Source organism: Piliocolobus tephrosceles, chromosome 13 (assembly GCF_002776525.5).
Source record: "Piliocolobus tephrosceles isolate RC106 chromosome 13, ASM277652v3, whole genome shotgun sequence".
Lineage (NCBI taxonomy): Eukaryota > Metazoa > Chordata > Mammalia > Primates > Cercopithecidae > Piliocolobus > Piliocolobus tephrosceles.
This window is the reverse complement of record NC_045446.1, coordinates 112750619-112775490: the sequence shown is the minus strand read 5'-3', so window position 1 is coordinate 112775490 and position 24872 is coordinate 112750619. Positions and strand designations below refer to the sequence as shown.

At 45.7% G+C, this 24872-nt stretch overlaps 1 protein-coding gene and 1 pseudogene across 1 annotated transcript in view; both read left to right on the top strand.

Moving 5' to 3' along the window:
• Nucleotides 1–24872, top strand: part of CLMP (CXADR like membrane protein) — a 116093-nt gene that overhangs the window by 9490 nt on the left and 81731 nt on the right. The window lies entirely within an intron of this gene.
• Nucleotides 18739–24872, top strand: part of LOC111540347 — a 28970-nt pseudogene continuing 22836 nt past the window's right edge.

The window sequence follows — 24872 nt, the reverse complement described above, 5'->3', positions numbered from 1 at the left end:
GTCCCCATCTGCCTTCCCCTGGGGGAGCTCTACCCCACTCCACTCCCACCAATAGCGAAGGGCAGCCGGCTCCCGCCTTGCCTCCACTCCAACCCCGAGGAGGGGAGGCCGGAAACGAGGCCACCTCTCCGCAGCCTCCTTCTCTGCTCCACTACCTCTCACACCCTGTTCCTGGAGCCCTGCAGCTTCCCAAGCCCTGAGGAATGCAGGTGACCGTCCCCACATGCTGCTGCCTCAGCCTGACCTTCCTCCTGCTCTCTGTCTGTCTCCCCTGGCGCCAAATTGGGCTGCTCTCAGATCTGGCACTTAACGAGACAGACAGAGAAAGAACAAAGACCAGCCTGAACTCCGTCAAGCCCATCTTTCATGTATTGCCCCTTTTCCTCTCTCTCTCCCTCCCCCACTCTCCCAAATTCTCTGTGAGGCACCCACTCCTGAAAGCCTTTGCTCTCCTCAGCCTAAGCTAATAGTGGTGCTTTGTCCCCCGGTCCCCCACCTGTTCTTGAAGACCTCCACGCTGTTGCCTCCCATCCCCTGTGACCAGCCACCTCTTCACCACTTCTGCCCTGACCAGCTTCCTCCCATCCACCGCCTCATCTACAGAGCTTTCCTGACACTCCAGGCACAAAGCGGTGCCGGCCCCTCTGAGCCCCCAGAGCACCTTGTCCACACCTTTAGAATAGCTTGTGGCATGTTATGGTACAGTTTGGGGTTCTCTGTCTTTCCTGGTGACTGTGAGCAGGGAACAGTGTTGTATTGTCAGGAGTACCAAGCCCGGTGAGCAGCTGGCACATGTTGGATTCTTGCCAAAGGAGTGAATGAGGGAACAAACATGTGAATGCACAAGTGAATTCTCCTTTCAGGGGAAGGTTGGCTGAGTCACTTTTCACTTAGTAATTTTCAGGACATGTGGCCTCTCCTTTCAGCTTTAGTTTGAACTTTAACCTTATTAGTGGTCAAAGCCCTTCCAGCAATGTTGACTGACTCCTTCTCTGGCCCTTTTAGGTCCTCTGCAGAGAGGCAAGAGTTGTGTATGGGCTCTTAGCCAATTCAGGAGCTCCTTCCATGATGCATGGAGTTTAAGGCCCTCTTCCTCTCCTTTCCTCTTTTGCTTCCGCCTCGCCAGGTTCACCCTGCTCATCTCTAACCTTGCCTGGGTATCACCGAGGCAGCATGAGCAGAAGAAACACAAGTCAGCCAATGAGCACAGAAAATTTTGGTGGGATTTTTAAGTTATTATTTCGGCCAGGCACGGTGGCTCATGCCTGTAATTCCAGCATTCTGGGAGGCAGAGGTGGGCGGATCACCTGAGGTCAGGAGTTCGAGACCAGCCTGGCCAACATGGCGAAACCCCATCTCTACTAAAAATACAAAAATTAGCCGGGTGTGGTGACACATGCTTGTAATCCCAGCTACTCGGGAGGCTGAGGCAGGAAAATCTCTTGAACCTGGGAGGCAGAGGTTGCAGTGAGTCGAGGTCACACCACTGCACTCCAGCCTGGGCAATGGAGCGAAGTTAATCAAAAAAATTAATAATTAATGAATTAATTAAAATATGATTTCTAGGCTAAGTGCTCATCCATGTGTTAGCACATTTAATCTTCAGAACAGCATTGTAAGACAGACGACAGCTTTCATTTTGCAGATGAGGATCAGAGAGGTTAAGAAATTTTTCTGGTGTTACCACAGCTAGTCAGTCAGATCAAAATTTGAAGCCCGGTCTTCTGGCTCCTGAGTCATTACTCATCCTACTGCCCCACATGACCAGGAGCCCCATTGTGAGTGGCAGTCGCACCCCACCACACTCAGTAGGGCTCTGTGCTGGTTTATGGCTTCTGTGCCTCGTCCCCACCCCAGTGCATCGGGTGGGTATATCAGTGAGCTTTCCCTGAAAGATGGTTGCCAGGTAAGGCTGTCTCCTCTGGGAAGCCTTGAGATTTGTTTCATGCATACGGTGACCAACCATCCTGTTTGCCCATGCAGGATTCTCAGTGCTAAAACTGGGACGGTCCCAAGAAAGCCATTTAATTGGTCACCCTAGTAGTAGAGTATCTCGCTACTCAGAGAGTGACCCTCAGGCCAGGTGCAGTGGCTCACACCTGTAATTCCAGCACTTTGGGAGGCCGAGGTAGGTGAATCACTTGAGATCAGAAGTTCGAGACCAGTCAGGCCAACATGGTGAAACCCCATCGTTACTAAAAATATAAAAATTAGCCAGGCATGATGGCAGGCGCCTGTAATCCCAGCTACTCAGGAGGCTGAGGCAGGAGAATCGCTTGAACCCGGGAGATGGAGGTTGCAGTGAGCCGAGATCCCACCACTGTACTCCAGACTGGGCAACAGAGCAAGACTCTGTCAAAAAAAAAAAAAAAAAAAAAAAAAAAGAGTGACCCTCAGACTAGCCGCAGTGGTTTCACCAGGGAGCTTGTTGGAAATGCAGAATCTCAGACTCACTCACCCCAGACGCACTGACCCAGAATGCACATTTTCGCAAGATCCCCATGGAAGGGGAAAGTCATTTTGGAAGAGCAAGCACTTAAGGCACATTCGACAGAAGGTACGGAAACGAAGATTCATACCTGAATCATCTGCCCTGAGAGAGGTGACATCCTCACTGTTCCAAGCTTGCATTTTATATGTGATGGTTTGCTCTGTACCTCAGGTGATGCACATTGGCACAAAAGACTTAGGTTTATAAACCGAGGAAGAAAGGGGTTATGGGTCCACATTCAGTCCAAGTGGAATGAAAGACTGGAGGGTGCGTGAGTGCTGGTGAGGGTGTGTGGGCATCGAGTGATTTCACAGTTAAGCCTTTCTTGTGTCTTTGAAACGATGATGTTCTTACGAAGGACTTGGAGTTTTCTGGATTCGCTGGCCTACACCCTTTTGCCGAGGTCGGGCTGGACTATCACAGTGGACAGCAAATAAACCAGACTGTGTGTGAGGACAGCAGCAGCCTGTAATCTTGGGCCTGAGGATTCAGAAAAGGGAAATAAACGCCCAGAGGGAAAAGCATATAATAGGAATCACGCTTGCTGAAGAGTAGACCATCAGTAGTTATAACTGAAGAAATAATTAGGCCACCAAAGAGGTATTCCAAGACTATATGTTTTCCTGTTTGATGCCTGGCTCTGAATATAGGTCTGATTTTCACCCTGCCCAAGGAGAGATCAGAAGGGAAAATGTGTAGGTCCCTTCCCTGCTGCAAGAATCTAACCCAGATTTGGAAATGAGTTATTCATGGCTCCCCAGCCTGTGCTACCCTGTGGTGATGACCTCGCTTGGATGGAAACAGAAGTGATGGAATCTGTGCTCCAGGTGAGAAAGTGGTTGGCTAGCTCTTCATAGGATGCTTCAACAACTTCTCTAGGGCCTTGGCTTATCTCAAAGCAAACCTGGGTCAAAGCAGTTGTTCGGTCTTTTAAATTGGTGCTGTGTGTCATCCTGGGTCAAAGTCATTGTAAAAGTCTTTTAAATGGGTGCTGAGTGTCATCTTTTGTTAATGTTTTTGCTCTAAAACCAGACTGTCAGATGTTAAAATAACAGGCACCAAGCAAGGTACTGAAAAGACATTTGTGTTTCTAGGATTGCAGAGCAGCCTTGAACTAAAAGAAGCATAACCCACATTTGTCGACTTTCTCTCTATTCCAAGTCACATGCCCAGTAGGGAGCCCAAAATAAGGGCAGCCCAGGGGAGGGAATGACAGGCAGGCCTGGAGATGGATGTGTTCATCCGTTCAGTTGGAGCTGTTTCAGACAAAGCTGATTTCTGCTGTGATATTAATCCCACCCGGACAACAAGAAATCAAACTGTCACTTTTCTCAGAATGAGGTGAAATGTTTCTGACCTAGGTTTGGTTTTATAACAATTTCTTCTGTGTGTGTTGTTTTCCCTGGGATCTCAAAGGGCTCAGTTGGGGGTGGATCTTAGAAGAAAACACAGATTTCACTTATGGCGCAACTCCCTTGCCTGGTACTGTGAGTGGACATAGTGCCGTGCGTGACCTGAGAGGCTGGGCGGGGAGCAGACTGACAGAGGAGAGAAACTGGGGAACCAAGTCAGACAGAATGGAATTCATCGCCAAAGTGTTTGGTACAGATAATAAGTGAAACCAAAGTTTTGGGAGAAAATAGTAAGGACGATGGAGGAACCTAACTTCGCCTCACAGTGGAGCACGAACACCTAGAACACCTACGTGAGGTGAAAGCAGTCGCTCGAGGGCATTGCATTGGGGTGAGTGAGGGCAGGAGCTGCAGAGAGCCTGGGACCTAGGAAGAGAGCAGGAGAAAGCACATGTGGGGGCGGGCAGGAGACGGTTGTGAAATTGTTCAGTCTCACTCTGGAAACAGTACACATCATAGTTTACAGGCCAGTTTAGAGACCTCCCCAGGCTGTGTGGCAGTGTTGGGAAGTGGCTGAACAACTCACCTCTGGGTGTCAGTTTTCACCCTGCTGGAGGAGAGACTGGAAGGGAGAAGGTGTAGGGTCCCTCTCTGCCGAAGAGGTCACGCTGTGTGGTATTCCTTTGTGGGGAGCCATAGACTGGATTGCGCATTGTTCTTTCCCCTGCAGGCAGCGTGAGCTGATGCTCTTGACCCTAAGGTTGGAGGCAGAGACCCTCTTACCTGCACACACCCCGGGCCCCCTAGTCTCCTTGCTGCTGCTGGCTCTGCCCCCAGTGCTTTCCTATCACTAAGAATAGAGACCTCTCCAGTCATCCAGCTTCCCACACAGTCTGACTCTGCCCAAGCCTCTGCCCTTGAAGATGCCAAAGTGGTTTCTGTCTCAGAGTCTTTGCGCTTGTTTTTCTCTAGCTCAGGAATGCTCTTTCCCCAGATGGCTGCAAGACTGGCTCCTTGCCTTTCAGGTTTCAGTGCAAACACCGCCTCAGTGAGCGCTTTCCTGAAACCCTCTCTTACCCCTGTCCCAGCTAACCAGGGCCTCGGCCTAGTCACTATCACTTCGCCCTGTTATATTTTCTCCCTAACACTTACCACTGTCTGTTTTTTCACTCCTTTGCATTTCTGTCTTTGTCTGTTCAGGCTGCTTAACTAATTACTATAGACTGGGTGACTTATAAACAACAGAAATGTATTCCTCACAGTTCTGGAGGTTGAGAAGTCCAAGAGCAAGGCACAACAGATTAGGTGTCTGGTGAGGGCCTGCTTCCTTGTTCACAGACAGCCACATGGCGGAAGGGGTAAGGGAGCTCTCTGGGGCTTCATTGCTAAGGCTCTGCTCTCATGACCTAATCAGTCCCCATGGCCCCACCGCCCAATACCAGCACCTTAAGGGGTTAGGATTTCAACATATGAGCTTTGTGGGAAACACACACTTTAGACCGAATGTGCCATGTACTTGTTTACTGCCTGTCTCTGCAATAGCCAAGACTTCGTCTATATCATTTAGTTCATTTACTTCTGCATCCTTAGTGCTTAGGACAGTGCCTGACACAGAGATGCTCATGTACTCACTGAAGGTTACCCAGCTGGTAAGCAGTGAAGTCTGAGTGTGAACCCAGGCAGTCTGACTGTAGAGCTGGTGCCATAAATTAATGTTATTCAAGCCATCTAAGCCCCTGCTTCTGAGAGTTTTAGAATTTACCTGGGAAGCTTGTTAAAAATGCAAGTTCTGATTTAAGTCTAGGGTGGGGTCTAAGACTGAATTTCCAGTAAGTTCCTAGCCAGTGTTGCTGGTCCATGGAAAAAGGCTCTCAGGAAGAAGGAGAGGGAGGGAAGGAGAGAAACAGAGGCTCAGCGAAGTTAGGACGGCTTTCCCTAAACTATAAAGCTAGTTGGTGGCAGAGTTGGGACTCCAGCCAAGGGGCCTGGCTCCCAGCCCAAAGCTCTTTGAATCCCCAGCAAGCCCAAGGATTTTAAGGCATACTTACATCTTGAATTCATAATTGCAAAGGGGGCCTAGGACCCTGGCCTCTGCCCCCTGCGGATCACTGGTACTTGGTTGCCACTGGGCCTTTCCATTACAGGGCACAACAGTTCATGTTTTGAGAGACAAGAGTGGTCTCCCCAGAATTTCCAAACCCCCTTCTAGCAAAAACACTGAAGTATATAATCTCCACCCTCTCTGCCTCATGAACAAGACCCCTCTAGCGGCTCTAGGGTTTGCCATTCCAGTGTTTGTTGTAACGAGTGTCAGCACATTTGTGCGGCCTCCACCCTTCCCCAGGCTTCCTTGTTCCTTTCTTTCTGACACAGGAGATTAGAGCTAGACCTGTTGGAAACTTTTACAAATCTCTCTGTCCCACCTTCCACCCAATAGAAATCCCTTTCTGAAAGATGATCATGCATCCTCCATTTGAGCAAACAACAGGAAGCTCAGTACTTGCAAAGCCCTTTCCACTCTCAGGCAGCTCCTTCCATGAGAAAAGCCTTTCTCCTCTGAACTGGAGTTTCCTTTCCTGGCATCTTCCACCAACCGAGGCAATAAATGTTAGTAATGGCCATAACTGCCTCACAAGCAAAGGGTCCTCCAATTTATAAAGCGATGTTTTAAAAACATTTATCAGGCTGGGTGTAGGGGCTCATGTTTGCTAATCCCAGCACTTTGGGAGGCTGAGGCAGGAGGATCGCTTGAGGCCAGGAGTTGGAGACCAGCCTGAGCAACATAGGGAGACACCATCTCTAAATAATTTTTTTTTTTTAATTTATCTGTAACAGACACTGTGCTAGGGTTTTCATGTATGTGACACTTCATGTAATACAACCATACCCCGAAGTACAAAGCACCAATCCTCATGCTACCAATACATAAACTGAGGCTCAGAGGGTTTAAATGACTTGCCCAAAGACAGAGGCCCCATAAGCTTCAGAGGCCATGTCCTTTCTAAGACACCACAGTCGCACATCCTCCTGCTACTCAAAAACCCTTCAGAGTCCTTTCATTTGCATCTCCCATCCTGCTCTTCTTTGACAAAGGAATCACTCCTATCCCTTTAACCTTCCTTTCTAGTTACCACAAGAATGCTAACCATCATGAATGGAGAGCATGTTCCGTCCCAGGCACTCAATATGTAGACTGAGTTAATCTCCGTAACAACCATCAAATAACTCCATTTTACAGATGAGCAAACTGCTGAAACTCAGAGAAGCAATTTGTTCAATGGCACTCAATTAGTGACTGTCAGAAAGCTAGGATGCAGCTTGGGTCTCTGTGAAAATGAGAAAAATGCTAGAGTGAAGGAATGCAATGAAGGCAATGGGACTCCAAGTAAGGAGTGATGCACACTTGGATATTCTCCCATTTGAACCGCCTTTCTGGTGTTGGCACGCTTGACCTCTCCTACAGAATGACTTAGCACAGAAGGGGGCTCTTCAGGGGAGTCTAATCTGGGCAGGGGAGTAGGGCCTGAGGTATGGAGGCCATTGTGGAGGTCATTTGACACCAATTCTAAGTACATTTTTTAAAAGCAAGATTTGGCCCAGACAGGATGGCTCATGCCTGTAATCCCAGCACTTTGGGAGGCTGAGGCAGGTGGATCACCTGAGGTCTGGAGTTCGAGGCCAGCCTGGCCAACATGGTGACACTCCGTCTCTACTAAAAATACAAAAAAATTAGCCCGGCGTGATGGCACGTGCCTGTAATCCCAGTTCCTCTGGAGGCTGAGGTAGAAGTATCGCTTGAACCCGGGAGGCGGAGGTCGCAGTGAACCAAGATCGTGCCACTGCACTGCAGACTCCAGCCTGGGCAACAAAGTGAGACTCCGTGTTAAAAATAATAAAATAAGTAAATAAAAATAAATAAATAAAGATTTATTGGGATATAATTAACATACAATGAACTGCAGATATTTGAACTATATAATTGGTTGAGTTTCATATATGCCCATGAAACATCACCACAATCAAGACGTTTTAAACATGTGTCATAAATCCAAAAAGGATGGCATCTCAAGGCTGGGCCTGGCAGCTCACGCCTGCAATCTCAGCTATAGTCCAGACTGTAGAGAGCCTGTCGTCCTCCCTTTGCTTCTAGATTCCCATACAACTTGGCGGTTTGATGATTAGTTTTGATCTTGAGGCCCAGAATCCACGTTTACAGCCCTGTTTGGCTTTTTCAGATTCCCATGAACCCCTCATGCGAGTTCAAGAATACATTTACCGTCAAGTTCTTGGGGCTGAAAGATAAAGTAAATGTAACCCAAGGGTGTTGGTCCTCCAGCTGAGGGTTCCTGACTCAGCAAGGATGAAGTGACTCACCAGAGCCTCCAAGAAGATGCTCAGGAGACAGGAGGGAGGCACAGGGCCAATGTCCACTTCCCACCCTCCCATCTGCTTCCTATTCCCTCACTTTTTCTTCCTAAGACCGCACCTCCCAAATACACTGCATCAAAGGAGAAAGACACCCCAAAGCAGTGAGGATTTTGAGGGAAGGGCTCTGAATTCAGACAGAAGCCTGCTCTAGGACTGCCTCTAAATGGCCTAAGTGCCATCTTTACCCTAAGACGGTCTCTATTCCCCTCCATCAAATTAATCTCTGTCTACTCTAAGCTCTCATGAACTTTCTGTTATGGCAACGATCACCTGCTACCCTTCAAAATGTGATGATTCCCACATCTTTCACTTTCTAGACCGTAAGCTCTCTGCGGCCATAATGCTGATCTGATTCTTCTTTGCATCCTCTGTAGTGGCTAACGTGGTCCTCAGTGGGTACTTGTTGAACGGACAAGTGAATGACCTACCTTGTCCTAAACCTCAGGGCAGGACTTAGAGCTGAGCATAGCACTACCCTTGTGTCTCTCACACCACATGCTACATGTGAAGTATGAGTAGACACCCAAAATGGTGATTCTCTGTGTGGGTGTAATATACATAGAACCAGGGAGATGCATACACTGTCTCCTTCACATACACTGTTAACTCTCTGCATAGGTAAGGCTTGGCTTAACAGATTGTCTCTAGTAAGGCTGCTTCCTGCGGGAGCTATAGCTCCCACCTCCAACAGTACCCGCAGTACCGGCAGGTGCTAAGGAGCCAGGAGAGAACAGGCATTCAAAGTGGGAGGGAATAGTTACCAGCATGGGGGTGGAATCTCAGCAACTAGGGTCCCATTGGCTCAGTCTCAACCTTCAAAGGAAGCCTATGGAGTAGTGGTGCCTGCGGGCCACCAGCCTACCATTTCCGCTTCCAGAGATATTCATTCCTTGAACAAAAGGCCCAAATGGTTAAGCTTCCTTAGGTCACTCAAAGAGGAATCTTTACACATCAGACAAAATGTGATTTCAAATATAGACATGCCTAAATGAGTGTTTCTCAATTTGTTTTTAATTTCAGGAACTAGTGTAATTTCAAAAATAAATTTGGGCACAAAATCAGGGGCTCACTTTTAAAATATTATTGACTATAGTTTTAAACAAAAATACAAACTACCATCCTGCTGTTAAAATTATTCCTAAAAAGAAGCAGAATTTCAAAAACAAAAATAAAAAGGCAGCTGGCAACCATTCATGGACAGCTCTCTGTTTCTGATAGCTAACACTTAGTGAGTGCTAAATGTACACTAGGCACTATTCTAAGTATTTTAATAATATCTCATTTTATACCCATGCAGATTACATCATCTATATTTTTTCTTACTCCCATGTGAGGCAATGAGAATGTCAAGGACCAGTGGCATAAGTTTATACTCTAGTGCTAGGCAATCGCTAGCATTTTGGTAACTAACAAAAATAAGATTTCTTGAGGCAACTCGCAGCTGCAGGAATCAAAACTTCTATGAATCTTCAAGTTTCCATCTGATGCAAAGGCCAGGATGTGATCTTTCAGAGTGAGCTCTTCTGTGCAGGATCTAGATGACAAACATCTTCCTCTCAAGTTTTCTTCAATATATGGAAGCCACTGAGTTCTGTTCCCAGTTGACAAATGAGACTCATACGCTTGCAGCCTTTGTCAACCAATGCAATGTCCCAAATAAATAATAGTTGAGCCAAAGCTAAAATACTTCAAACTGTATTTTTGCATAAAAGATATAGGAAAAGCAAGCTGGGTGTGGTGACTCACACCTGTAGTCCCAAGTACTCGGGAAGTTGAGGAGGGAGGATCTCTTGTTGAGCCCATCAGCCTGGGTGATAGAGTGAGATCTCGTGATATTGTTTGGCTCTGTGTCCTCACTCAAATCTCATCTCGATTTGTAATCCCCACCTGTCAAGGGAGGGACCTGTAACCCCCACATGTTGAGGGAGGAAGGTAATTGGATCATGGGGTGGTTTCCCCCATGCTGTTCTCACGATAGTGAGTGAGTTCTCGTGAGATTTGTTGGTTTTATGTGTTTAGAAGTTCCATCTTTGCTCTTCTCTCTCTTGCTGCCTTGTGAAGGTGTCTGTTTCCCCTTCCACCATGATTATAAGTTTCCTGAGGCCTCCCCAGCCATGCAGAACTGTCAAACCTTTCTTTATAAATTACCCAGTCTCAGGGAAGTTCTTTATAGCAGTGTGAAAATGGACTAATACACCCCATCTCTTAAAAAAATTTCTTTAATAGGTCAGGCATGGTGGTGCAGGCCTACAGTCCCAGCTACTAGAGAGACAGAGGCAGGAGGATCACTTGATCTCAGGAGTTTGATGCTGCTGCAAACCATGATTGCATCACCATACTGCAGCTGGGGTGACAGAACGAGATCTTGTCTCTAAAACACAAAGGAAAAGCTACCACTTTTGCAATAGAGAGCCCCTTTCCCCTCTTTACTTGCCTCTACTTCCAAAGTACAGGCATTAACATTCCACTAGTATGTTTCACAATGAGCACACACCAGATGGCTTTAACCCAGGGAAGGAATGCTGGGTTGAGTAACAGGGCGATGAATTAAATAACCCTTAGCTAACCATTTAAAAAATCCTAAGTGCTTCCTAATTTCTAGATTAAAGAAAATTCATGGGGCCTTAAAAGAGACAGAATATAAAGGAACTTAGATTGCCGCCTCTGGACAGAAGGGCCTTTAGAAGATGGATAGACCAGCAAGGTCAACCATTGCAAAAGTCTCCCCAGAGACCAGACACATCTTCCAAAGAGGAAGGAGGCAGCAAGTGGGAGGCTTTTATTTATTTTTTCAATGCTTAACGAAACAGCCCAAGGAGACCCAATGTCAGGCCTACATATGAAATATTATATTTCGGGAGATAGTGCTTTAGTGTCCAAATGGAAGAGAAGCTGGATTCAGGATAGGATGTGGCCTAGTCCAGATAATCTTTGCCTATATCATCCCTTCCCATTAACCATCTTGCTTCCCTGAATAAGAAGGAAGGAAACAATCAGAATTTCTTATTATACATAGTATGCAACAGAAAACTTTAAAACTATTTCCTGTTCCCAAAAAACTGGGTGTGGAAGGAGATATGAGGTAGCACAGTATAGTAGAAGGAGCATGTAATTACTTGTAGGAAGAACTTGCTCTGAAGGACAATGTCTTGGCCTCTATGTAAGGTGGAAAGGTTAAGGTTAAACTTAAGAAGTTTACATTTCTAGGCCTGGAATTTTTATTTTTTGTTTTATTAAAAAAAACTTTTTTTGAAACAGGGTCCCACCTGTTGCCCAGGCTGGAATGCAGTGGCGAGATCACAGCTCACTGCTGCCTTGACTTCCCAGACTCAGGTGGTCCTCCCACCTCAGCCTCCCATGTAGCTGAGACTACAGGCATGCACCACCATGCCCGGCTAATTTTTTGGATTTCTTGTAGAGATGAGATTTCACCATATTGCCCAGGCTGGTCTCGATCTCCTGAGCTCAAGTGATCCACCCACTTTGACCTCCCAAATTGTTGAGATTACAGATCTGATCCACAGCACCCAGCCCAGGCCTGGAATTTTTTTTGATGTGGTGAAGGAGTGAGGCATCCTGGACAGTGCTGTTATTTATCAGCTCTGTGATCTTAGGCAAGTCACTTATTCCTGAGCTTCAGTTTCCTCACCTGCAAAACAAGGACACTAACTCCCATTTTACAGAGGAGGAGGATGAGGCTCTTAGAGGTTAAGCAATGTGGCCAAAGTGACAAACTAGTGTATACCTTATTGCCAAGCCTGTGCTCTTTTCCTTAATCACCCCAACCCTCAAGATGAGATCATATGCATTAAAATGTTTTGTAATGAGCCAGGCACTATGCAGTCATTCCCTTGTGGTTATTACACACAGACTTCCATCTGGCATGTATAAAAAGGAATGTCAGCCCACATCTACATGTGTCCATGAATGCATTCATGTAAGACTGTGCATTACAAATAGAAGTCGCTTTATGGTCTGACTGGCATGAGAATACTTTTGCAGTAACAGGATAGAACAGGGACTCTCCAAGAAAACCCAGGCTGTGTGCTGGCTCCAGCCATAAAACAGTCTCGTATCATGGGCGGTCGCACAAGCTCTCATGCCAGCACTGCAGCTGGCACTGGCTTGTTCCCAACAGGGGATCCTACCTACCATCCTGTCCCAGAATCGAGCTCTTTCTAAGAGGTTAAACCAAACCATATCTGCTTTTACTAATAGTGTTCCAGAGAAGTCTAGGAAAAGAAGATGTTAACTTTGAGAGTGAAGGTCTGGGTTTGTATCTAAGGGTGCAAGGTGTGACATCTCCTGCATCCTGAAAAGGTGTCATGCAAAATGGTGATGAGGAAAATACTATGGCCCTTATAGAAACATCCCTCCAGAAGTGCTCATACATTGTTAGTGGGTGCAGACAGCACAAACCTCTTTAAAAAACATTTAAAAGTCAGCTTCAGGAATTTTAAAACCATTCATAGTCTTGGCCCAATAATTCCATTGTTAGAAATCTATGCTAAGGACATAATAAAATACAATGTGCAAAAATGTTTATTGGCTGGGCATGGTGGCTCACACCTGTAATCCCAGCACTTTGGGAGGCCAAGGCAGGTGGATCACTTGAGCCCAAGAGTTCAAGACCAGCCTGGGCAACATGGCTAAACCCTGTCTCTACAAAAAAAATAACAAAAAATTAGCCAGGTATAGTGGCTCACGCCTATAGTGCCGGCTACATGGGAGGCTGAGATGGGAGGATCACCTGAGCTCAAGAGGTTGAGGCTGCAGTGAGCCAAGATGGTGCCATTGCACTGCAGCCTGGATGACTGAGAGAGGCCCTGTCTAAAAAGAACAAATAAATAAACAATACAAGTTTATTGCAACATGAACACTGGCACAAACTAAACATCTCAAAATAAGAAAGTGGCTAAGTAGGCTGGGCGTGGTGGCTCAAGCCTGTAATCCCAGCACTTAGGGAGACTGAGGCAGGTGGATCACGAGGTCAGGAGATCGAGACCATCATGGCTAACATGGTGAAATCCCGTCTCTACTAAAAATACAAAAAGTTAGCCAGGCGTGGTGGTGGGCGTCTATAGTCCCAGCTACTCAGGAGGCTGAGGCAGGAGAATCGCTTGAACCCAGGAGGCACCTGGGAGACAGAATGAGACTCCATCTCAAACAAAAAAAAAAAAAGAAAGAAAGTGGCTAAGTAAATTATGATTCATGAATCTATATAATCAAATATAGTACTTCTCATAAAACAGATGACAAAGAAATTTTATGACTTGGATAAATGCTCATGATATAATGTTGAGTAAAAAAAAAAGAATACAGAATTATATATACAGTATAGTAAAATCTCTACAGTGAATATGTATAAATGCTTAGAAAACAGCCTGGAAGGAGATCTGCACTGAAGTGTTAAGAGCCGACACAGATGATGGTTATTTTCTTCATTATTTTTGTCCTTATTATCCAAGTTTTGTATAACAAGTATGTATAACTTCTATTTTTAAAGTATTACTTTAAACATCTAAATGTCTAAGTGCCACTCGTCCTTAAATGGCTTTCTCTCTTGCTTGAATTAGTACGACAGTCTTCTAACAGGCCGGGCGAATTGGCTCATGCCTGTAATCCCAGCGCTTTGGGAGACCGAGGAGGGCGGATCACTTGAGGCTAGGAGTTCAAGACCAGCCTGGCCAACAGGGTGAAACCCTGTCTCTACTAAAACACAAAAATTGGCCGGGCATGGTGGCACGCACCTGTTAATCCCAGCTACTCGGAAGGCTGAGACCGGGGAATTGCTTGAACTCAAGAGGTGGAAGTTGCAGTGAGCTAAGATCACACCACTGCACTCCAGCCTGGGTGACAGAGTTAGACTCCGTCTCAAAAAAAAAAGTAAAGAAAAGAAAAGAAAAAAAAAAAAAAAAGCTGAGAGAATAGTCTCCCAATTACCCTCCCTTCTCCAGTCCCACCCCCTTTCCAGCCTACAGTCTCCAAAGTTACCTTCTGTGGACTCTTAAGGGACCAGCTAGCCCTTAGCTTAATGCAGACTTTATCTACTTGGTGTCTTTAAACTAGGAGAACCCTTTAGACTCCCTGGTATGACTTGCTGTTCCCCATCCAGGCCAGACCCTTTCAGATCTTCTGGTTTTCATGCATGTTCTTCCCTCTACTTAGAATGACACCCTTTCCCCATTTTTGTACCTGGGAAATGCTTACTTGGCATTTAAGGCCAAGCTCACAGGTTAGCCCCTCTGGGAAACCTTGCCCATCAACCGTAAGCAGAGCTGGTTGCTTTTTGCTGTGGTCCCCAGAGACTTTGCTCATACCCTGGTTTTAACAAATACCATAATGTGTTGTGATAAGTGTATTCGAATGTCTCCCCACATAAGACCATATGATTGTAAGGATGAGGTCTGAGACTCATTGGTCTTGGTATGCTCAGTGCCTGGCACAGAGCCCTCGCCCTGCGATGAACAGATAAAGAAACTGGTTATTAAGCTGAGACCAGGGAGGCAGCAGGGAGTATTAATGCCAGCAAAGAGTCTTTACAGGACGACAACGAGCTGATCTTCATGCCTCACAGCAGCAAGAAAAAGCAGGCTTCATGTGCAACACAGCACTTAAGTCGGCCAAAAGGAGGAACTTCCACAGGTTGTTATTGAGGACTAAACTCTGACCTTTTTTCTTTTCTTCCCCAAATTACTACCTAAGGGGCCTGGGGAGTTCGCCCTCCAAACCATGAAGTCTCACCAGAGGGATTTGATTTAACCCTATATAATGTGGCCTGCTTTCCGACCTGACTCTGGCACGTCACATAACAAATAAGGAAGGAAATCAAATTAGTTTCACCCCAAATATATTTCCTGGCCATATCTTGAAATTGCCCTACAAAGCCATCTCTTGGGGTTAAAAGTCTACATTCTATAGAGAATCCCCTTTTCCTCTTCCAGACCCTTTTCCTGATGGAAGAGAGAATCCACTAAGAGTCTGGCACCTTTTTAAGTGTGATGAGAAATTTACAATCAATTGTCTCTGAAGCGGTACCTGGAGACTTTATCTGCGTAATAAGAACCTAGGTCTCTACAACCCCTTAACTCAGATACTTCTATTGAGTCCAGGTCTTTAGATAAACTCTTTCAACCAACTGCCAATCGGAAAAATTTTAAATTTACCTATAACTTGGAGGCATCGCCCACAAACCCCCCAACACCCACTTCCCCTGCTTCGAGTTGTCCCACCTTTCTGGACCAAACCAATGTACATCTTAAATGTATCCTAAAATGATAAAACCGAGCTGTGCCCCTACCACCTTGAGCACACATGTTGTCAGGGTCTCCTGAGAGCTGCGTTATGGGCCATGGTCACTCTTATTTGGTTCAGAACATGTTTCTTCAAATATTTTACAAAGTTTGGCTCTTTTTATTGACACTATGATTGCAATGCATGAAAAATTGGGGTAAGAGGGATGTCTTAGGAGTGGAATATAAAGCTCCCTATCTAAGAGGGGTTGGACACTGTCCTTCTTGGAGACTGGAAGATGGACAAGATGACCTCAGTCAGACCTAGGCTTCAGTGTCTTGTCCAAAGAAACAGGATGGAAGCTTTCTCCCGGAGCCCATTGTGATTCTGCCATAGGTGTGGGCAGGTTTCCATGTCAGCTGCACTAAAAAACCCAGATCTGCAATTTGAACCTGAGGCCTTGCAGACAAAGAAGACTGTGTGAAGACTAGACCCAGTTACTTGCAAACCCAGCAGGGCTCTTGGCTCCTCAACGCTCATTAGCATCTTAAGTTCACATAAATATATATGAGGCCTGTGGATTCCTCTGGGAATCCCAGAGGCCCTCAGAGCCAAAGCAAAATCTCTTCCTCTTGGCACCTCCTCCTGGACCTTTGGAGCCCAGCTGCTTTGGGGCGCCCAGCTGCCTCCAGGGATTCCCCAGCAGGGACCTGACAGCTCATTTTCGGAGTGCCAAAATAGACACTTGGTCCTTTGGGGGACCAGAGCTTTGTTCTGTCCCTCCCTTTCTTACAGTGGTCTTTCATATTCACAGGCCCCTGAAGAGCAGGGTCTCCCCACTACCCTCTCATATGCCCCAATCTTGAGTGAGTGCTTGGATGCAGCACATTCTGTGTGAAGCCCGGAGTAGAGGCTGCATAACCCAAGGAGGGCAGGTGCAAGAGGGTTGAGGGGAATGAGACCCAGAATATTTTGTTCTTAAAGGACTCCCAATCTAATGCAATATACGAAATAGAGAAGGAAGAACAAAAAGTATACACTTAAGATGCAGCATCCACCTGACATAATCAGCAGCATGTGAACCTTGTAAATTCCACAGAGATGAGGCAGGACAAGAAAGAGTTGCTGCTGGATCCGATTGCAGAGCACTTCTTAGAGGAGGTGACTTTTGACAAGAAAAGGATGGGGTTTGGAGGGTTCTGACTATTGGTCAGGGTTAGCTGACCCTGTCCTACCCGGCTCCCAGTGGACACTGCAAGGCAATTGAGTGGCAAAGAGAAAAGTAGCCCCAAGGCTTCCTCATTCCCCAAGAATATCCCTGCCTTATTCCCAACTAACTTGCCCAACTATCTCAGTTATTTCCAAATCTGGAAGGAACAAAGGGCTTTCAGAGAAATGCCACAAAAAGAAGACAGTGGAATCCAGATGTAGATAGGAAGAGCCAGTGGGGGTAGCTGACCTAGATGCTGTCTGGCCGAACCTGGAATGCCGTGGCCCCAGCTCCAGGGTGGATGCTGCAGCCCTAGCCCTGCCCTGGCCAGATACGTGGACTTTCCTCTGCAGCCTGCTTTGTGAAAAAAGCATATGTACCACTTAGTGGACCTGAGGTGGGGGTGGGAGGGGGCAAGCAGTGAATAAAAGTGGAAAGACGAAATGATGGCGGCAGATATTCAACCCCAATCATGTTTTTCAGCTCGGATTCTTAGGACGGGATTTCTCCAGTCCTAATTCCTTTGTTGACCATGGCAGGCTGGCATGCCTCTGTCAGTTTAAGAACAAGCTTTCAGCTTCTGGAAATATCATTCATACTAAGTAGCCTGTCTGTCTGCCTGTCTTTCCTTCCTGGGTTTGATAAGAGAGACTGCACTGTCTCCATTTGCTTCTCAGGAACTCAACAATCCTCCCTCATCCTCACAAGCTTCCTTCTGGACAGGGAAGGAGGCACGTTCCCAGCTAGGGAAGAGCTTCCCCTTTCCTTGAGATCTTCAACTTGGAGTCACAGCAGGTGAGATTGGAAGAGTTCTTTGAGGTCTTTAACTTCAACTTCTATCACAAGCCCAGAGTGAGGAGGTGACATATTAAGAGCTGGGGCTATAATCCAGGGTCATTGCTTTGCCAGCAGGGTAAGAGGTAGCCTGGAACGGAGGCTTCAGCACAATATCTGCAACCAAACTGGCTCAGCTTCACTAAAAAGACATCTGTCTTTCTAACTGGATGGCGTCAAGCTTTCAAAACCTTGAATAAGTTGAACTTCTCTGAATGTCTGTTTCCTCAGCTTCCCAAAACAAACGGTGATAATAATAATAATACCTCTTCATAGGGTGATCTATAAGATTATTGATAGTAATCGCTATCACTCCTCAAGTACCTACTATGTGCCAAGCACTGTGCTAAACACGATATGTGCCCATTACCCCAAGGTACCTAGTGCCATGCCTGGCACTTAGTAATGTTAACTGTAATGATTGATTACTACACTCAGAACACAATGATCCACATTAGCCAAGGACATCTCTCATCTTTGGTGGCAGATTTCCTTTTTTTCTTAAGTTTTATTTTGTTTCTAATCGACACATAATAATTGTACATATTTATGGGGTGCAATGAGATGTTTCAATGCGTGTATATGATGGGTAACGATCAAATCAGGGTGATAAGCATTTTCATCACCTCAAATATGTATCGTTTCCTTGTGGTGAGAACATTCAAAATCCTCTCTTCTAACTATTTTGAAATATACAACACACCATTGTCAACCATAGTCACACTCCCATGAAACAGAACCTGAACCGTTTCCTCCTATTGGCAGCAGACTTCTGAGATGGTGGAACGCCTATGGCCCCCAGTTTCTGAAAGTCAGGAAGACCTAAAAGCAAGAGAGCAGCTCATGTTCAGGCTGCACCATATCTTGCTGACCTGTTCTCCCACACCGGGGAGGGGTCACTGGACTTCCAGTCCAAACACGGCCTGTTCTCATCTTGTTTAAACAAGGCCCAGAAGGCAGGCAGGCTGTCTGTGGTTGGGGAGGAAGCTACAAGGCTGTTTGGGATTCCATGCAACAGACTCTGGGCTATTGAAGCTGTCAGGCTGATACACAAGCTCTGTCAGGCTTGTAGTTCTTGGCATTCTGGCTGCTTCCACCATGACCATTTATAGTCAATCCCTCTGAAGAGGGTGTAGCCCTGGGGTTTGGCGAAAGAGATAAAGTTGGAGAAGAGGCACCTGGATGTAGGGATGCCCACAGTAACTTCTAGAAAACCTCCCTACATCCAAACACTACCAGTGTCCCAGAATTTGGGCTCGACTCCTCCCCCTTCAGGCCTGCGAGGTAAGAAGCCTTAAGATGTGGAAAGGAGGTTGGAAGGTGGAATGAATGGAAGGACTGTGGCTGCAAATCATGAATTTTTAGTGGCATTTTGATGTCGGATGAGTCCATATGGCTATGTAGTAGAGAATTCAGATCTTATGCCCGTTGAATTTAGAATTTTTCTCTTGAAATTTAAGACCATTTTAAGCATACTGGAAGTAGCAAAACCTCCATAGAACTTGGGAAATGAAAGATGACTTGACAGTGTTGACGGTCCAATCTGGTTGCTGACTGTGGCAAGTCCAGCCTCTCTACATCACCTTGCTTCCAATGGTACCTTCCTGGGGAGAGGGCACACTAGGTCTCACTTGTCCTGGGTAGACCCTGTGCTCTCTTAGTCCTTGAGCTGATGAAAGATTAAGGGAGGGTTTGGGAATAGTCCCTACAGTCTTTGGGCTGGGTACAAAGAAGACTGCTTTTGAAGCTGGCTTGCTGAATTTCTAGCAAGTCAGGAAACTGAAAATAATGATGCTAAAAAGAGGAAAGCTTTTAGTGGCAAGCTGCTAAGGCCACAGGGAATCAGTACTTTAAGATGGTCACCATGGACACCATGGGCCTTCATGCACCTGCCAGAATGCAGAAAAATAATAAAGTCCTTGTTAACTATGAGAGGAACATCTGGACATGGAGGGAAGGGATGGTCAGGAACAGGGCTAGAGTATTAATATCATGTGGCAGGTACTAGATACTGGATCGTGGACTTCACATACACTATTTTGTTGTTTTAATGTCATAATTGTTAGTTTCATTCTTATGAATGAAACTAAAGTTGTAATAGGTCAAGTAAATTGCTCAAAGTTTTAGACTTATCATATGTTGGAGCTGGGATTCCAACTTCTCCCTACTTTCAGGCTGTTTTTAACAGCCTGTTCATACCAAGGTTAGCTACTTGTTTGGAAACACTCCCTCCTGGGGGATGCCTTGTCGTCAGAGGGCAGCTGACAGATCAGAAGATGCTATGGTGGATATGAGGATCCTTCCATCAGGCTGGTAAAAACTGGAGAAGTTGTCTGTGGTCTGAAGAGGTGTCTGTTGTAGCCTGTCCCGTGCACAATCTAGAATGACACTGTCAAAATCACATTTGTACAGTCCTTTTTCTAGAACTTTGTAGAGATCATGACCCTTCTGTTATGACATCCTCTCTTTCTTGGACATATTTGAATATACTTGATTATGTTATAACATTCTTTGGTTAGTTTCGATTCCAATGATTCTAAGGGTGCTTTTACTAACTTTAGGAGTGTATTATCGTGTTTTAAAAACCTATTAGTGCAAACTTCAAACTCATTTATTCATCTAAATTTTTTGAGCACTTACTTTATTGAGGCTGACACTAGGTTCAGACTGGGAACAGGAAAGTGGATAAGCTCTTCTCTTCCCATATGAGACGGATGCATAAACAAGGGCAATGCGCCCAAGTGTGCCAAAGCGTCATGGCATTTGAAGTGCTATGCAGATAGCTACTCTCACTTGATTGGTTTTTCATTCATTTAAAAAAAAAAAAAAAATCAAGCCAGGCACAGTGGCTCACATCTGTAATCCCGGCACTTTGGGAGGCCGAGACGGGTGGATCAACTGAGGTCAGGAATTCGAGACCAGCCTGGCCAACATGACAAAACCCTGTCTCCTACTAAAAATACAAAAACTAGCTAGGCGTGGTGGCACATGCCTGTAATCCCAGCTACTGGGGAGGCTAAGGTGGGAAAATTGCTTGAACCCGGGAGGCGGAAGTTGCAATGAGCTGAGACTGGGCCACTGCACTCCAGCTTGGTGACAGAGCAAGACTTCCTCTCAAAAAATAAAATAAAAATAAAAATAACTAAATCAATGAGCTCCTACTAATTGTGAGGCCCTATTTTAGATACCAGGAAATCCAAGGGGAGTCTATGAAGGTAAACAGACAAAGAAATAGATAAATTATATGATACAAAGGGGGGGTAAATATAACAGGTAAGGACAATTTTTGGTAGGCACTTACTATTGATTTTCACAGAAGCAAATTATTTAGTACTTCCCCTGGAACAGAGCAAACACTAATAAATAAATGGTAGACCATGTTGTTGTTAATATCACTATCATTACTATTGTTGGAAAATAAACAGTTGGTCAATTAATTTGGATTTTTTTTTATAAAGCAAAATGTGGGCACTATTGTCATTGATCCATTTTACAGAGGGAACCTGTCGACAATGTGATTAAGTGTCTCCACTGTACAATGATTTGCAGCAAAGATACAAAATTTAAGCAGAGACACTCTAGCTCCCAACATCTCCCTCTGGCTGTGGGCCTCAGAACCCATAAGCTGGTCATTAGTCTGGTCCTCTCGGCCTCCACACAAATTAATTTTAACTCTACCTCTAAGCCCTATGATCCAATCCTTGAAAGATCTGACATTACCTTAGGACCTTCTCCCTCTCCTACTCCCTACACTTAGTAAGTTGCCAGGCCCTAGTGGCCAGTGGTTCTCCCCTTTTACTGAAGGTTCCTGGCGAACTGCAGATTCTGACTCAGTAGGGATCTGGGTGGAGCTCTCGGTTCTACTTTTGTAACAAGCTCCCAGGTGCTGCTGCTGCCGCTGGTCCCCAAACCACATTTTGAGAAGCAAGCCATAGATTACAGCTCCATAGTGTCTCTTTCAACTCTCTCCCTTTCTCTCCTGCCACTGACTTCTCTGAAGTCTAGACCAGGCTTCAGCCTCCTGAGTGGTCTCCCTACCTGTAGCCTGTCTTTCTGCTCCATGCTACATGTGTCTGCTAAATTAATCTTTCTGAAGTATAACTTCCCCAGGTTACTTCCTTGCTGAAACACCTTCAGTCACCCCTCACTGACTAGCAAGCAGGACACAAATTTCTCCAACTGAAGTGAAGACCCTCTCAGATCTAGCCATGGCATTTTCAATGGGAACTCTCAGGATTCCCACTGCTTTATCCTATTCTTTGTCTCCATTGTCTCTTTGCTTAGGGAATTTGTGAACACCCTTCTTTCCTCTGACTCTTCTTCCTGCTTCCAACTGTAGCCCTAATCTCTCCTTCTTTCAGCCCCCAGATCCTCTCCCTTCTTCAAGGTACAGGTACCCACTTTCCCAGCTAGGAATGATCTCTCCTGCCTTGAATCTGCCATGGCTCTTTGCCTAAATATGGTTATTTATGTTAATATTTTTGTTTTTTGGTTTTCTTTTTTTTTCTTTTTTCTTTTTTTTTGAGACAGGGTCTCACTCTGTCACCCAGGCTAGAGTGCAGTGGTGCGATCTTGACTCACAGGCAGCTTTTGAGCCTACCGAGCTCAAGTGATCCTCCTGTCTCAGCCCCCCAAGTAGCTGGGACTACAGGCACTTGCCACCCATGCCTGGCTACTTTTTTTTGTATTTGTTTTAGAGACAAGGTTTTGTCATGTTGCCTAGGCTGGTCGCAAACTCCTGAGCTCAAGCGATCCGCCCATCTTGGCATCCCAAAGTGATGGGATTACAGGTGTGAGCCACCACACCCGGTCATTTATGTACATTTTATCTTCCCTTGTAGACTATAAGCTTCTTCATCCTGCTCAGTAAGTAAACCCCATAGCACCTCTGACGGTGTTTTGCTCTCAGCAAGCCCTCAATTAATTCATCCCAGGTGCCCGAAAGATCTATTTCCCAGTTCCTCTTAATGGGTCTCTGTTCTATTTGCATTATACATGCATTATACATTATACATGTTCCTGTTTTGGATGTGTTTTAACACTATAAACCACCTCAAGTCCTTTTTGGAACCTGGTGCGCTATAAATCATAAATAATCAGCTGAAGAGTAGACTCTCAGGAAATGTTTGTTAAATGAATAAATGGATGCTTTCTTTAAAGCTGAGTCGCTGTCTGTTCTTCCCACTGTTTCCTGCCTCTGGCCCTTCTTCTCATCTGTCCCTCGGAGAGATCTTCCTGTAGCTCTTTAAAATCCCGCTCAACTCTAAAATGAGCTCTATGTCCTCCAGGAACTTCCCCTTAGACTGAGCTGTTCTGTGGCACTCAGTAGCATTTGGTTTAACATCGTCCACTAAACTGTGAGCTCCTTCACGCTGGGGCCATGTTCTCGGTATCTCTGCATCTTTCCTGTTGCCAGCACAGGGGTTCTCAATCCTGGCTGCACATCAAGGTTCTCTGTGCAGCTTTGCAGGTATTCAGGAGCTCAGAGCCTCACATTGTACATGAGGCCTACTGAATCAAGTGCTTCTCCAATTTGAGAGCCAGTGCATCGTTAGCACCTGCAGGGCTTATGAAGACACAGATTGCTGGAATCCACCTCCAGGGAGTTTAGGTCCAAGAGTCTGCATGTGTAATACGTGACCAGATGACGGTGATACTGGTCCAAAATCTACTCTTGGGGGACTGCTGTTCTGAGGGGTGATGCCCAGACATTCTGTATTTATTTTTGTTTGTTTGTTTATTTATTTATATTTTTTGAGACAGAATCTTGCTCCGTTGCCAGGTTGGAATGCTGTGGTGCAGTCTTGGCTCACTGCAACCTCTCTCTCCCGGGCTGAAGAAATCCTCCTATCTCAGCCTCCCAAGTAGCTGGGACTGCAGGCACATGCAACTATGCTTGGCTAATTCTTTGTATTTTTTTCTTTTTTTAGAGATGGGGTTTCACCATGCTGCCTAGGCTGGTCTCGAACTCCTAGGCTCAAGTAATCCACCCACCTTGGGCTCTCAAAGTGCTGGGATTACAGGCATGAGCCACCACACACACCTGACCCCATTCTGCATTTAAAGAAGAAAAAAAAAATCGGTGCTTCTCACATGCAGGCTGAGCATGACTGGTTTAGTGCATGGTAAGGGCTTGATAAATATTTAACAGGTTAAATTATTTGCTCCATCTATCTTAGTTCTACCCTCTCAAATAGATTATAAGTAACTTGTGATTAGAAACCAAGTCTTAAAGCACTGATCTTACAAATCTCACTGGGCAGGGCCCAGGGCTAGGCCCAGGGCTGGGTACCTAGTAGGCACCCGGTACACACCTAGTACATACCTTTGGACAAGTAACTGCCTTTCCTGCCCCTTTCCAGTACTGCTGTCAAAAGAAGGCCAAGGAAATCTAACGCTGCCTGTTTCAGTCAATAAATAGGAAGGCAAGTGTCTTGTCACTTTTTTTTTTTTTTTTTTTGAGACAAGTTCTTACTCTGTCACCCAGGCTGGAGTGCAGTGGCGTGATCTTGGCTCACGGCAACCTCTGCCTCCCAAGTTCAAGCAATTCTCCTGCTTCAGCCTCCTGAGTAACTAGGATTACAGGTGTGCACCACCACACCCAGCTAATTTTTGTATTTTTAGTAGAGATGGGGTTTCACCAGGTTAGCCAGGCTGGTCTTGAACTCCTGACCTCAGGTGATCGGCCCGCCTCAGCCTCCCAAGGTGCTGGGATTACAGGCTTGAGCCACTGCGCCCCTTGCCCTTGTCAGTTTCTTTGAAGAATTCATGCCTGAGATGTTTATAGAGGAAGAGGCTTCACAAGAAAGAGAATGGAAGTAGGACCAAGCCATTATGCATCTTAGAAAATAAGTCAATTAGAGATTTGTCTCTAACTTGAGCCAATCCAAATAATTCTGCATAATTCAGCTCCTTTCCCAAATTTCTTGTTGCCTATCTGCCTCACTCTCTGATTTTCCGTTGAAATTAACTGTGTCCATGTGAGCCAGCATTTAGGAAATCATTAAAAACTGCAGTGAAGACACGCAGCAAAACATGCTTCTAAGCACTGTCCGTCTAAAAATGTCAGTATCTATTTACCTTCTCAGGAAAAAGCTCAGGGTATAATTGGATTATTGAAATAGATTCTTTTTTTTTTTTTTTTTTGAGACAGTCTCACTCTGTTGCCCAGGCTGGAATGCAGTGGTGCAATCTTGGCTCACTGCAACCCGTGCCTCCTGGGTTCAAGCGATTCTCCTACCTCAGCCTCCTGAGTAGCTGGGACTACAGGCACGTGACACCATGACCGGCTAATTTTTGTATTTTTTAGTAGAGACAGGGTTTC